Below are 15,910 nucleotides of genomic sequence, written 5' to 3' on the forward strand. Positions count from 1 at the left end.
TGTCGTTTGATGAACGAGATCACATCATTAGAGAATGATGTGATGGACTAGACCCATCCATTAGCTTAGCACTATGACCATTTAGTTTATTGCTATTGCTTTCTCCATAACTTATACATGTTCCTATGACTATGAGATTATGCAACTCCCGAATACCGGAGGAACACCTAGTGTGCTATCAAACGTCACAACGTAACTGAGTGATTATAAAGATGCTCTACAGGTGTCTTCGATGGTGTTTGTTGAGTTGGCATAGATCGAGATTAGGATTTGTCACTCCGATTGTCGGAGAGGTATCTCTGGGCCCTCTCGGTAATGCACATCACTATGAGCCTTGCAAGCAATATGATTAATGAGTTAGTTATGGGATAATGCATCACGGAACGAGTAAAGAGACTTGCCGGTGGTGGGATTGAACTAGGTATGATGGTACCGACGATCGAATCTCGGGCAAGTAACATACCGATGACAAAGGGAACAACGTATGTTGTTATGCGGTTTGACCGATAAAGATCTTCGTAGAATATGTAGGAACCAATATGAGCATCCAGGTTCTGCTATTGGTTATTGACCGGAGATGAGTCTCGGCCATGTCTACATAGTTCTCGAACCCGTAGGGTCCGCACGCTTAACATTCGATGACGATATGTATTGTGAGTTATGTGATTTGATGTACTGAAGGTTGTTCGGAGTCCCGGATGTGATCACGAACATGATGAGGAGTCTCGAAATGGTCGAGACATAAATTTTGATATATTGGAAGGTTATCTTTGGACACTCGAAAGGTTTCAGATAGGTTCAGGCATTTTCCGGAGTACTGGGAGGTTACCGGAACCCCCCAGAGGGTTAATGGGCCTTCATGGGCCTTAGTGGAAGAGAGGAGGAGGCGGCCAGGTGGAGGCGCCCCCCCCAAGCCCAATCCGAATTGGGGGGCGGGGATTTCCTTCTCTCTCTCTTCCTCTTTCCTTCCCCTCCTAGTTGGATTAGGAAAGGGGGGAACCTACTCTAGTAGGAGTAGGATTCCCTCCCTTGGGGCGCGCCCCACGAGGCCGGCCGGCCCCCTCCTCCCCTCCTTTATATACGGGGGAGGGGGGCACCCCATAGACATAAAAAGTTGATTTCTTAGCCGTGTGTGGTGCCCCCATCCACAAATTTCCACCTCGGTCATATTGTCGTAGTGCTTAGGCGAAGCCCTGCGTCGGTAACTTCATCATCACCGTCAACACACCATCGTGCTGACGAAACTCTCCCTCGGCCTCAGCTGGATCTAGAGTTCGAGGGACGTCACCGAGCTGAACATGTGCATATCATGGAGGTGTTGTGCGTTCGGTACTTGATCGGTTGGATTGCGAAGACGTTCAACTACATCAACCGCATTACTCAACGCTTCCGCTTTCGGTCTATGAGGGTACGTAGACACACGCTCCCCTCTCGTTGCTATGCATCTCCTAGATAGATCTTGCGTGATTGTAGGATTTTTTTTTGAAATATTGCGTTCCCAACAGTGGCATCCGAGCCAGGTCTATGCATAGATGTTATATGCATGAGTAGAACACAAAGGAGTTGTGGGCGTGGGTATATACATATTGCTTGCCGTCACTAGTTGTTTCTTGATTCGGCGGTATTGTTGGATGAAGCGGCCCGGACCGACATTACATGACCGCGTTCATGAGACTGGTTCTACCGACGTGCTTTGCACACAGGTGGCTGGCGGGTGTCTGCTTCTCCAACTTTAGTTGAACCGATTCAATGAACAGGGTTCTTTCTGAAGATCAAAAAGCAATCACTATACCACGTTGCAGTTTTTATGCCGTAGGTAAGAACGGTTCTTGCTAAGCCCGTAGCAGCCACGTAAAATTTGCAACACAAAGTAGAGGACGTCTAACTTGTTTTTGCAGGGCATGTTGTGATGTGATATGGTCAAGACATGATTATATAAATTGTTGTATGAGATGATCATGTTTTGTAACACAGTATCGGCAACTGGCAGGAGCCATATGGTTGTCGCTTTATTGTATGAATTGCAATCGCCATGTAATTGCTTTACTTTATCACTAAGCGGTAGCGATAGTCGTGGAAGCAATAGTTGGCGAGACGGCAACGATGCTACGATGGAGATCAAAGTGTAAAGCCGGTGACGATGGTGATCATGACGGTGCTTTGGAGATGGAGATCAAAGGCACAAGATGATGATGGCCATATCATATCACTTATATTGATTGCATGTGATGTTTATCTTTTATGCATCTTATTTTGCTTAGTACGACGGTAGCATTATAAGATGATCTCTCACTAAATTTGAAGGTATAAGTGTTCTCCCTGAGTATGCACCGTTGCTACAGTTCGTCGTGCTGAGACACCACGTGATGATTGGGTGTGATAAGCTCTACGTTCACATACAACGGGTGCAAGCCAGTTTTGCACAAGCAAAATACTCGGGTTAAACTTGACGAGCCTAGCATATGCAGATATGGCCTCGGAACACTGAGACCGAAAGGTCGAGCGTGAATCATATAGTAGATATGATCAACATAGTGATGTTCACCATTGAAAACTACTCCATCTCATGTGATGATCGGACATGGTTTAGTTGATATGGATCACGTAATCATTTAGATGACTAGAGGGATGCCTATCTAAGTGGGAGTCCTTAAGTAATATGATTAATTGAACTTTAATTTATCATGAACTTAGTACCTGATAGTATTTTGCATGTCTATGTTGTTGTAGATAAATGACCCGTGTTGTTGTTCCGTTGAATTTTAATGCGTTCCTAGAGAAAGCTAAGTTGAAAGATGATGGTAGCAACTACACGGACTGGGTCTGTAACTTGAGGATTATCCTCATTGCTGCACAGAAGAATTACGTCCTGGAAGCACCGCTAAGTGCAAAGCCCGCTGCAGGAGCAACACCAGATGTTATGAACGTCTGGCAGAGCAAAGTTGATGACTACTCGATAGTTCAGCGTGCCATGCTATACGACTTAGAATCGAGACTTTAACGACATTTTGAATGTCATGGAGCATATGAGATGTTCCAGGAGTTGAAGTTAATATTTCAAGCAAATGCCGGATTGAGAGATATGAAGTCTCTAATAAGTTCTATAGCTGCAAGATGGAGGAGAATAGTTCTGTCAGTGAACATATACTCAGAATGTCTGGGTACCACAACCACTTGACTCAACTGGGAGTTAATCTTCCCGATGATAGTGTCATTGACAGAGTTCTTCAATCACTGCCACCAAGCTACAAAAGCTTTATGATGAACAATATGCAAGGGTTGTATAAGACAATTCCTGAGCTCTTCGCGATGCTAAAAGCCGCAGAGGTAGAAATCAAGAAGGAGCATCAAGTGTTGATGGTCAACAAGACCACTACTTTTAAGAATAAGGGCAAAGGGAAGAAGGGGAACTTCAAAAAGAATGGAAAGCAAGTTGCTGCTCAAGTGAAGAAGCCCAAGTCTGGACCTAAGCCTGAGACTGAGTGCTTCTACTTCAAAGGGACTGGTCACTGGAAGCATAATTGCCCCAAGTATTTGGCGGATAAGAAGGATGGCAAAGTGAAAGGTATATTTGATATACATGTTATTGATGTGTACCTTACTAATGCTTGCAGTAGCGCCTGGGTATTTGATACTGGTTCTGTTGCTAATATTTGCAACTCGAAATAGGGGCTACAGATTAAGTGAAGATTGGCTAAGGATGAGTTGACGATGCGCGTGGGAAATGGTTCCAAAGTCGATGTAATCGTCGTCGGCATGCTACCTCTATATCAACCTTCGGGATTAGTTTTAGACCTGAATAATTGTTACTTGGTGCCAGCGTTAAGCATGAACATTATATCTGGATCTTATTTGATGTGAGACGGTTATTCATTTAAATCAGAGAATAATGGTTGTTCTATTTATATGAGTAATATCTTTTATGGTCATGCACCCTTGATGAGTGGTCCATTTTTACTAAATCTTGATAGTAGTGATACACATATTCATATTATTGAAGCCAAAAGATAAAGTTTAATAATGATAGTGCAACTTATTTGTGGCACTGCCGTCTAGGTCATATTGGTGTAAAGCGCATGAAGAAACTCCATGTTGATGGGATTTTGGAATCACTTGATTATGAATCACTTGATGCTTGCGAACCATGCCTCATGGGCAAGATGACTAAGACTCCGTTCTCCGGAACAACGGGACGAGCAACATACTTATTGGAAATAATACATACTGATGTATGTGGTCCGATGAGTGTTGATGCTCGTGGCAGGTATCGTTATTTTCTAACCTTTACAGACGATTTGAGCAGAGATGGGTATGTCTACTTGATGAAACATAATTCTGAAACATTTGAAAAGTTCAAAGAATTTCAGAGTGAAGTGGAAAATCATCGTAACAAGAAAATTAAGTTTCTACGATCTGATCGTGGAGGTGAATATTTGAATTATGAGTTTGGTCTTCATTTGAAACAATGCAGAATAGTTTCGCAACTCACGCCACCTGGAACACCACATCATATTGGTGTGTCTGAACGGCGTAACTGCACTTTATTAGATTTAGTGCGATCTATGATGTCTCTTACCGATTTACCGCTATCGTTTTGGGGTTATGCTTTAGAGACGGCTGCATTCATGTTAAATAGGGCACCATCAAAATCCGTTGAGACGACACCATATGAACTGTGGTTTGGCAAGAAACCCAAGTTGTCGTTTCTTAAAGTTTGTGGCTGCGATGCTTATGTGAAAAAGTTTCAACCTGATAAGCTCGAATCCAAATCATAGAAATGTGTCTTCATAGGATACCCAAAGGAGACTGTTGGGTACACCTTCTATCATAGATCCGAAGGCAATATATTCGTTGCTAAGAATGGATTCTTTCTAGAGAAGGAGTTTCTCTCGACAGAAGTGAGTGGGAGGAAAGTAGAACTTGATGAGGTAACTGTACCTTCTCCGTTATTGGAAAGTAGTTCATCACATAAATTAGTTCCAGTGATTCCTACACCAATTAGCGAGGAAGCTAATGATGATGATCATGAAACTTCTGATCAAGTTACTACCGAACCTCGTAGGTCAACCAGAGTAAGATCCGCACCAGAGTGGTACGGTAATCCTGTTCTGAAAGTCATATTACTTGACCATGACGAACCTACGAACTATGAGGAAGTGATGATGAGCGCAGATTCCGCAAAATGGCTTGAGGCCATGAAATCTGAGATGGGATCCATGTATGAGAACAAAGTGTAGACTTTGATTGACTTGCCCGATGGTCGGCAGGCCATAGAGAATAAATGGATCTTCAAGAAGAAGACTGACACTGACGGTAATGTTACTGTCTACAAAGCTCGACTTGTTGCGAAAGGTTTTCGACAAGTTCAAGGAGTTGACTACGATGAGACCTTCTCACCCGTAGCGATGCTTAAGTCCGTCTGAATCATGTTAGCAATTTTCGCATTTTATGATTATGAAATTTGGCAAATGGATGTCAAAACTGCATTCCTTAATGGGTATCTTAAAGAAGAGTTGTATATGATGCAACCAGAAGGTTTTGTCGATCCAAAAGGTGCTAACAAAGTGTGTAACCTCCAGCGATCCATTTATGGACTGGTGCAAGCATCTCGGAGTTGGAATATACGCTATGATAGTGTGATCACAGCATATGGTTTTATACAGACTTTTGGAAATGCCTGTATTTACAAGCAAGTGAGTGGGAGCTCTGTAGCATTTATGATATTATATGTGGATGACATATTGTTGATTGGAAATGATACTGAATTTCTAAATAGCATAAAAGGACACTTGAATAAGAATTTTTCAATGAAAGACCTCAGTGAAGCTGCTTATATATTGGGCATCAAGATCTATAGAGATAGATCAAGATGATTAATTGGACTTTCACAAAGCACATACCTTGATAAAGTTTTGAAGAAGTTCAAAATGGATCAAGCAAAGAAAGGGTTTGCTACCTCTTGAGCATTGCGTTGGTTTTCCCTTGAAGAGGAAAGGGTGATGCAGTAAAGTAGCATAAGTATTTCTCTCAGTTTTTGAGAACCAAGGTATTAGTAGGAGACCATGCTCGAGTCCCACGCACCTACACAAACAAATAAGAACCTCACAACCAATGCAATAAAGGGGTTGTCAATCCCTTCACGGTCACTTACGAGAGTGAGATTTGATAGATATGATAAGATAATATTTTTTGGTATTTTTGTGATAAAGAGTAAAAGTAAATAATGCAAAGATAAAAGACGACAGAAAATAGCTTGTTGGTGGAAGATTAATATGATGGAAAATAGACCCGGGGGCCATAGGTTTCACTAATGGCTTCTCTCAAGAGCATAAGTATTACGGTGGGTAAACGATTACTATCGAGCAATTGATAGAATTGAGCATAGTTATGAGAATATCTAAGTATGATCATGTATATAGGCATCATGTCCAAGACAAGTAGACCGAAACGATTCTGCATCTACTACTATTACTCCACACATCGACCGCTATCCAACATGCATCTAGAGTATTAAGTTCATAAGAACAGAGTAATGCTTTAAGGAAGATGACATGATGTAGAGGGATAAACTCATGCAATATGATATAAACCCCATCTTTTTATCCTCGATGGCAATAATACAATACGTGCCTTGCTACCTCTGCTGTCACTGGGAAAGGACACCGCAAGATTGAACCCAAGGCTAAGCACTTCTCCCATTGCAAGAAAGATCAATCTAGTAGGACAAACCAAACTGATAATTCGAAGAGACTTGGAAAGATAACCAATAGTACATAAAAGAATTCATAGGAGATTCAAATATTGTTCATAGATAAACTTGATCATAAACCCACAATTCATTGGATCTCGACAAACACACCGCAAAAGAAGATTACATCTAATAGGTCTCCAAGAAGATCGAGGAGAACTTTGTATTGAGATCCAAAGAGAGAGAAGAAGCCATCTAGCTAATAACTATGGACCTGAAGGTCTAAGCTAAACTACTCACACACCATCGGAGAGGCTATGGTGTTGATGTAGAAGCCCTCCGTGATCAATGCCCCCTCCGGCGGAGCGCCGGAAAAGGCCCCAAGATGGGATCTCACGTGTACAGAAGGTTGCGGCGGTGGAAATAGGGTTTTGGCTCCGTATATGATGTTTCTAGGGTATATGGGTATATATAGGAGGAAGAAGTACGTCGGTGGAGCAACAAGGGGCCCACGAGGGTGGAGGGCGCGCCCAGGGGGTAGGCGCCCCCTTCCTCATGCCTTCCTCGTCGATTGCTGTCCTCTGGATCACGTTTGTTCCGAAAATCACGTTCCCGAAGGTTTCATTCCGTTTGGAATCCGTTTGATATCCTTTTCCTTCGAAACACTGAAATAGGCAAAAATACAACAATTTGGGCTGGGCCTCCGGTTAATAGGTTAGTCCCAAAAAGAATATAAAAGTGTATAATAAAGCCCAATAAACATCTAAAATAGAATATAACTTAGCATGGAACAATAAAAATTTATAGATACGTTGGAGACGTATCAAGCATCCCCAAGCTTAATTCCTGCTCGTCCTCGAGTAGGTAAATGATAAAAACAAAATTTTTGATCTGGAATGCTACTTGGCATAATTTTCAATGTAACCCTCTTAATTGTGGTATGGATATTCAGATCCGAAAGATTCAAGATAAAAGTTTAATATTGACATAAAAGTAAAAATACTTCAAGCATACTAACTAAGCAATTATGTCTTCTCAAAATAACATGGACAAAGAAAGTTCATCCCAAAAAATCATATAGTTGAGGCATGCTCCATTTTCGTCACACAAGAATGCTCTCATCATGCACAACGCCGATGACAAGCCAAGCAATTGTTTCATAATTTAGTAATCTCAAACTTTTTTCAAATTTCATACAATACATGAGCGTGAGCCATGGATATAGCAGTATGGGTGGAATAGAATATAATGATGGGGGTTATGTGGAGAATACAAAAAAGGAGAAGGTCTTACATCAACGCGGCTAATCAACAGGCTATGGAGATGCCCATCAATTTATGTTAATGTGAGGAGTAGGGATTGCCATGCAACGGATGCACTAGAGCTATAAATGTATGAAAGCTCAACAAAAGAAACTAAGTGGGTGTGCATCCAACTTGCTTGCTCACGAAGACCTAGGGTATTTGAGGAGGCCCATTGTTGGAATATACAAGCCAAGTTCTATAACAAAAAATTCCCATTAGTATATGAAAGTGACAAAATAAGAGACTATTTATCATAAAGATCATGATGCTACTTTGAAGCACAAGTATGAAAAAAGGATAGTAGCATTGCCCCTTTTTATTTTGTTCTTTTTTTGGGCCTTTCTTTTTTTCTTTTGGCCTTTCTATTTTTTATCGGGACAATGCTCTATGAATGATGATCATCACACTTCTATTCATTTACAACTCAATGATTACAACTCGATACTAGAAAAAAGTATGACTCTATATGATTGCCTCTGGTGGTGTACCAGGATGGGCAATGAATCAAGAGTGACATGTATGAAATAATATGCATGGTGGCTTTGCCACAAATACGATGTCAACTACATGATCATGCAAGGCAATATGACAATGATGAACGTCTCATGATAAACGGAACGGTGGAAAGTTGCATGGCTATATATCTCGGAATGGCTATGGAAATGCCATAATAGGTAGGTATGGTGGCTGTTTTGAGGAAGATATAAGGAGGATTATGTGTGATAGAGCGTATCCTATCACGGGGTTTGGATGCACCGGCGAAGTTTGCACCAACTCTCAAGGTGAGAAAGGGCAATGCACGGTACCAAAGAGGCTAGCAATGATGGAAGGTTAAGAGTGCGTATAATCCATGGACTCAACATTAGTCATAAAGAACTCACATACTTATTGCAAAAATCTACAAGTCATCAAAAACCAAGCACTACGCGCATGCTCCTAGGGGGATAGATTGGTAGGAAAAGACCATCGCTCGTCCCCGACCGCCACACATAAGGTGAACAATCAAAGAACACATCATGTTTCAAATTTGTTACATAACATTTACCATACGTGCATACTACGGGACTTGCAAACTTCAACACAAGTATTTCTCAAATTCACAACTACTCAACTAGCACAACTTTAATATCACTACCTCCATATCTCAAAACAATTATTAAGCATCAAACTTCTCTTAGTATTCAACACACTCATAAGAAATATTTTACTAATCTTGAATACCTAGCATATTAGGACTCATCTCACAATTAAAGCAAATTACCATGCTGTTTTGTAGGACTCTCAAAATAATATAAGTGAATCATTAGAGAACAATAATTTCTATAAAACAAATCCACCACCGCGCTCTAAAAGATGTAAGTGAAGTACTAGAGCAAAAACTATATAGCTCAAAAGATATAAGTGAAGCACATAGAGTATTCTAATAAATTCCGAATCATGTGTGTCTCTCTCAAAAGATGTGTAAAGCAAGGATGATTGTGGTAAACTAAAAAGCAAAGACTCAAATCATACAAGACGCTCCAATCAAAACACATATCATGTGGTGAATAAAAATATAGCTCCAAGTAAAGTTACCGATGGACGAAGACGAAAGAGGGGATGCCTTCCGGGGCATCCCCAAGCTTTGCCTTTTTGGTGTCCTTAGATTATCTTGGGGTGCCATGGGAATCCCCAATATTAGGCTCTTCCCACTCCTTGTTCCATAATCCATCAAATATTTACCCAAAACTTGAAAACTTCACAACACAAAACTTAACAGAAAATCTCACGAGCTCTGTTAGCGAAAGAAAACAAAACACCACTTCAAGGTACTATATTGAACTCATTCTTTATTTATACGGGTGTTAAAATTACTGTATTCCAACTTCTCTATGGTTTATAAACTATTTTACTAGCCATAGATTCATCAAAATAAGCAAACAACACACGAAAAACAGAATCTGTCAAAAACAGGACAGTCTGTAGTAATCTGTAACTAACGCAAACTTCTGTAACTCAAAAATTCCACCGATATAGGACGACCTATAATTTTTTTATATTGATCTACTTCAATTGGAATCAGTATTTTATCACGTTCTGGTGATTTTTGACAATTATTTTCGTGAACAGAAAGTTTTTGGAATTTTCAGCAAGATCAAATAACTACCATCCAAGAAGATCCTATAGGTTTAACTTGGCACAAACACTAATTAAAACATAAAAAACAAATCTAACCAGAGGCTAGATCAAATATTTATTCCTAAACAGAAGCAAAAAAGCTAAAACTAAAATAAAATTGGGTTGCCTCCCAACTAGCGCTATCGTTTAACGCCCCTAGCTAGACATAAAAACAAGGATAGATATAAGTATTGACATCTTTGGTGGGAAATCCATAAGTGGCTCTCATAATAGATTCATAAGGTTATTTTATTTTATTTCTAGGAAAGTGTTCCATGCCTTTCCTTAACGAAAATTGGAATCTAATATTCCCTTCCTTCATATCAATAATTGCACCAATCATTCTAAGGAAATGTCTACCAAGAATAATAGGACATGAAGGCTTGCAATCTATGTCAAGAACAATGAAATCTACGGGCACATAGTTCCTATTTGCAACGATAAGAATATCATTAATTCTTCCCATAGGTTTCTTAATAGTGGAATCCGCAAGGTGAAAGTTCAAAGAATAATCATCAAATTCACGGAATCCTAGCAAATCACACAAAGTTTTTGGGATCGTGGAAACACTAGCACCTAAATCACACAACGCATAACATTCATGATCTTTAATTTTAATTTTAATAGTAGCTTCCCACTCATCATAAAGTTTTCTAGGGATAGAAACTTCCAACTCAAGTTTTTCTTCATAAGATTGCATCAAAGCATCAACAATATGTTTAGTAAAAGCTTTATTTTGACTATAAGCATGAGGAGAATTTAGCACAGATTGCAACAAGGAAATACAATCTATCAAAGAGCAATTATCATAATTAAATTCCTTGAAATCCAAAATAGTGGGTTTATCGATATCTAAAGTTTTAACTTCTTCAATCCCACTTTTACCAAATTTCGCATCAAGATCTAAAAACTTCGAATTTTTGGAACGCCTTCTAGGTAAAGGTGGCTCATCTTCAGTCCCCTCATTATCAAGATTCATATTGCAAAACAAAGATTTAATAGGAGACACATCAATAACTTTTAGATCTTCATCTTTATTCTCATAAAAATTAGAAGAACACGCTTTCACAAAGCAATCTTTCTTAGCACGCATCCTAGCGGTTCTTTTTTTGTACTCATCAATGGAAATTCTCATGGCTTTGAGAGACTCATTGATATCATGCTTAGGTGGAATATATCTAAGTTTCAAAGAATCAACATCAAGAGAAATTCTATCAACATTCCTAGCCAATTCATCAACCTTAAGCAATTTGTCTTCAAGCAAAGCATTGAAATTCTTTTGCGAATTCATAAACTCCTTAACACTAGTCTCAAATTCAGAGGGCATCTTATTAAAATTTCCATAAGAATTTGTTGTAGGAATTACCATAATTATTATAGGAATTACTAGGGAACGGCCTAGGATTAAAGTTTCCTCTATATGCGTTGTTACCAAAATTATTCCTACCAAAAAAATTCACATCCATAGATTCATTATTATTCTCAATCAAAGTAGACAAAGGCATATCACTAGGATCAGAAGAAACACTTTTAGTAGCAAATGATTTCATAAGTTCATCCATATTTCCACTCAAAACATTAATTTCTTCTATCGCATGCACTTTTTATTAGTAGATCTTTCGGTGTGCCATTGAGAATAATTAGCCATAATATTATCTAGGAGTTTAGTAGCTTCTCCTAAAGTGATTTCCATAAAAGTGCCTCCCGCGGACGAATCTAAAAGATTTCTAGAAGCAAAATTCAATCCGGCATAATTTTTTTGTATAATCATCCAAAGACTCAAACCATGTGTAGGGCAATTATGTATCATTAATTTCATCCTCTCCCAAGCTTGTGCAACATGTTCATGGTCAAGTTGCTTAAAATTCATGATATAGTTTCTAAGAGAGATGATTTTAGCGGGAGGAAAATACTTAGAGATAAAAGCATCTTTGCACTTATTCCATGAATCAATACTATTTTTAGGCAAAGATGAAAACTAAACTTTAGCACGATCTCTAAGCAAAAAAGGAAATAGCTTCAACTTAACAATATCATTGTCCACATCTTTCTTCTTTTGCATATCACATAAATCAACGAAGCTATTCAGATGGGTTGCGGCCTCTTCACTAGGAAGGTCGGAAAATGGATCTTTCATGACAAGATTCAACAAATCAGTATTAATTTCACAAGATTCATCATCGGTAAGAGGAGCAATCGGAGTGCTAATAAAATCATTGTTGTTGGTATTGGTAAAGTCACACAATTTAGTATAATCTTGAGCCATCGTGGCAAGCAAGCAATCTAGTACACAAGCAAACAAGAAGCAAGCGAAAAAGAGGCAAACGGGAAAGCAAGGGCGAATAAAATGGCAAGGGTGAAGTGGGGGAGAGGAAAACGAGAGGCAAATGACAAATAATGTAATGCGAGGGATAAGAGTTTGTGATGGGTACTTGGTATGTCTTGACTTGTGCGTAGAATCCCTGGCAAAGGCGCCAGAAATGGCTCGTTGTCGAGAGTCAAATCTTGACTTGACTTGGCGCGAATCTCCCCGGCAACGGCGCCAGTAATCCTTCTTGCTACCTCTTGAGCACTAAGTTGGTTTTCCCTTGAAGAGGAAAGGGTGATGCAGTAAAGTAGTGTAAGTATTTACCTTAGTTTTTGTGAACCAAGGTATCAATCCAGTAGGAGACCACGCTCGAGTCCCACGCACATACACAAACAAATAAGAACCTCGCAACCAACACAATAAAGGGGTTGTCAATCCCTTCACGGTCACTTACGAGAGTGAGATCTGATAGATATGATAAGATAATATTTTTTGGTATTTTTGTGATAAAGAGTAAAAGTAAATAATGCAAAGATAAAAGATGACAGAAAATAGCTTGTTGATGGAAGATTAATATGATGGAAAATAGACCCGGGGGCCATAGGTTTCACTAGTGGCTTCTCTCAAGAGCATAAGTATTACGGTGGGTAAACGAATTACTGTCGAGCAATTGATAGAATTGAGCATAGTTATGAGAATATATAGGTATGATCATGTATATAGGCATCCGCCTGAGACAAGTAGACCAAAACGATTCTGCATCTACTACTATTACTCCACACATCGACCGCTATCCAACATGCATCTAGAGTATTAAGTTCATAAGAATAGAGTAATGCTTTAAGGAAGATGACATGGTGTAGAGGGATAAACTCATGCAATATGATATAAAACCCATCTTTTTATCCTCGATGGCAGCAATACAATACATGCCTTGCTGCCCCTGCTGTCACTGGGAAAGGACACCGCAAGATTGAACCCAAAGCTAAGCACTTCTCCCATTGCAAGAAAGGTCAATCTAGTAGGCCAAACCAAACTGATAATTCGAAGAGACTTGCAAAGATAACCAATCATACATAAAAGAATTCAGAGGAGATTCAAATATTGCTCATAGATAAACTTGATCATAAACCCACAATTCATCGGATCTCGACAAACACACCGCAAAAGAAGATTACATCGAATAGATATCCAAGAAGATCGAGGAGAACTTTGTATTGAGATCCAAAGAGAGAGAAGAAGCCATCTAGCTAATAACTATGGACCCGAAGGTCTGAGGTAAACTACTCACACATCATCGGAGAGGCTATGGTGTTGATGTAGAAGCCCTCCGTGATCAATGCCCCCTCCGGCGGAGCGCCGGAAAAGGCCCCAAGATGGGATCTTACGGGCACAGAAGGTTGGAAATAGGGTTTTGGCTCTGTATATGATGTTTCCAGGGTATATGGGTATATATAGGAGGAAGAAGTACGTCGGTGGAGCAACGAGGGGCCCACGAGGGTGGAGGGCGCGCCTAGGGGCGTAGGCGCGCCCCCTACCTCGTGCCTTCCTCGTTGCTTGCTTTACGTGGACTCCAAGTCGTCTGGATCACGTTTGTTCCGAAAATCACGTTCCCGAAGGTTTCATTCCGTTTGTACTCCGTTTGATATCCTTTTCCTTCGAAACACTGAAATAGGCAAAAAAACAACAATTTCGGCTGGGCCTCCGGTTAATAGGTTAGTCTCAAAAATAATATAAAAATGTATAATAAAGCCCAATAAACATCTAAAACAGAATATAGCATAGCATGGAACAATCAAAAATTATAGATACGTTGGAGACGTATCAGGGTTCTTGCCTGTGTTACAAGGTGTGAAGTTGAGTCAGACTCAATGCCCGACCACCGCAGAAGATAGAGATAAAATGAAAGTCATTGCCTATGCCTCAGCCATAGGTTCTATCATGTATGCAATGCTGTGTACCAGACTTGATGTGTGCCTTGCTATTAGTTTAGAAGAGATGTACCAAAGTAATCCAGGAGTGGATCACTGTACAACAGTTAAGAACATCTTGAAATACCTGAAAATGACTAATGATATGTTTCTCTTTTATGGAGGTGACAAAGAGCTCGTCGTAAACGGTTACATCGATGCGAGCTTTGACACTGATCCGGATGACTCTAAGTCACAAACCGGATACATATTTTTATTGAATGATGGCGTTGTCAGTTGGTGCACTTCTAAGCAGAGCGTCGTGGAAGGATCTACGTGTGAAGCGGAATACATAGCTGCTTCGGAAGCAACAAATGAAGGAGTCTGGATGAAGGAGTTCATATCCGATCTAGGTGTAATACCTAGTGCATCGGGTCCAATGAAAATCTTTTGTGACAATACTGGTGCAATTGCCTTGGCAAAGGAATCCAGATTTCACAAGAGAACCAATCACGTCAAGAGACGCTTCAATTCCATCCGCGATCAAGTCAAGGATGGAGACACAGATATTTGTAAGATACATACGAATCTGAATGTTGCAGACCCATTGACTAAGCCTCTCTCACGAGCAAAACATGATCAAACCAAGACTCCATGGGTGTTAGAATCTTTACTGTGTAATCTAGATTATTGACTCTAGTGCAAGTGGGAGACTAAAGGAAATATGCCCTAGAGACAATAATAAAGTTGTTTTTTATATTTCCTTATATCATGATAAATGTTTATTATTCATGCTAGAATTGTATTAATCGGAAACTTAGTACATGTGTGAATACATAGACAAACAGAGTGTCCCTAGTATGCCTCTACTAGACTAGATCATTAATCAAAGATGGTTAAGTTTCCTAGCCATAGACATGTGTTGTTATTTGATGAACGAAATCACATCATTAGAGAATGATGTGATGGACTAGACCCATCCATTAGCTTAGCACTATGACTGTTTAGTTTATTGGTATTGCTTTCTCCATAACTTGTACATGTTCCTATGACTATGAGATTATGCAACTCCCGAATACCGGAGGAACGCTTAGTGTGCTATCAAACATCACAACGTAACTGGGTGATTATAAAGATGCTCTACAGGTGTCTTCGATGGTGTTTGTTGAGTTGGCATAGATCAAGATTAGGATTTGTCACTCCGATTGTCGGAGAGGTATCTCTGGGCCCTCTCGGTAATGCACATCACTATGAGCCTTGCAATCAATGTGAGTAATGAGTTAGTTACATGATGATGCATTACGGAATGAGTAAAGAGACTTGCTGGTGACGAGATTGAACTAGGTATGATGATACCGACAATCGAATCTCGGGCAAGTAACATACTGATGACAAAGGGAACAACGCATGTTGTTATGCGGTTTGACCGATAAAGATCTTCGTAGAATATGTAGGAACAAATATGAGCATCCAGGTTCTGCTATTGGTTATTGACCGGAGATGAGTCTCGGCCATGTCTGCATAGTTCTCGAACCCGTAGGGT

Source organism: Triticum aestivum, chromosome 5A (genome assembly GCF_018294505.1).
Source record: "Triticum aestivum cultivar Chinese Spring chromosome 5A, IWGSC CS RefSeq v2.1, whole genome shotgun sequence".
NCBI lineage: Eukaryota > Viridiplantae > Streptophyta > Magnoliopsida > Poales > Poaceae > Triticum > Triticum aestivum.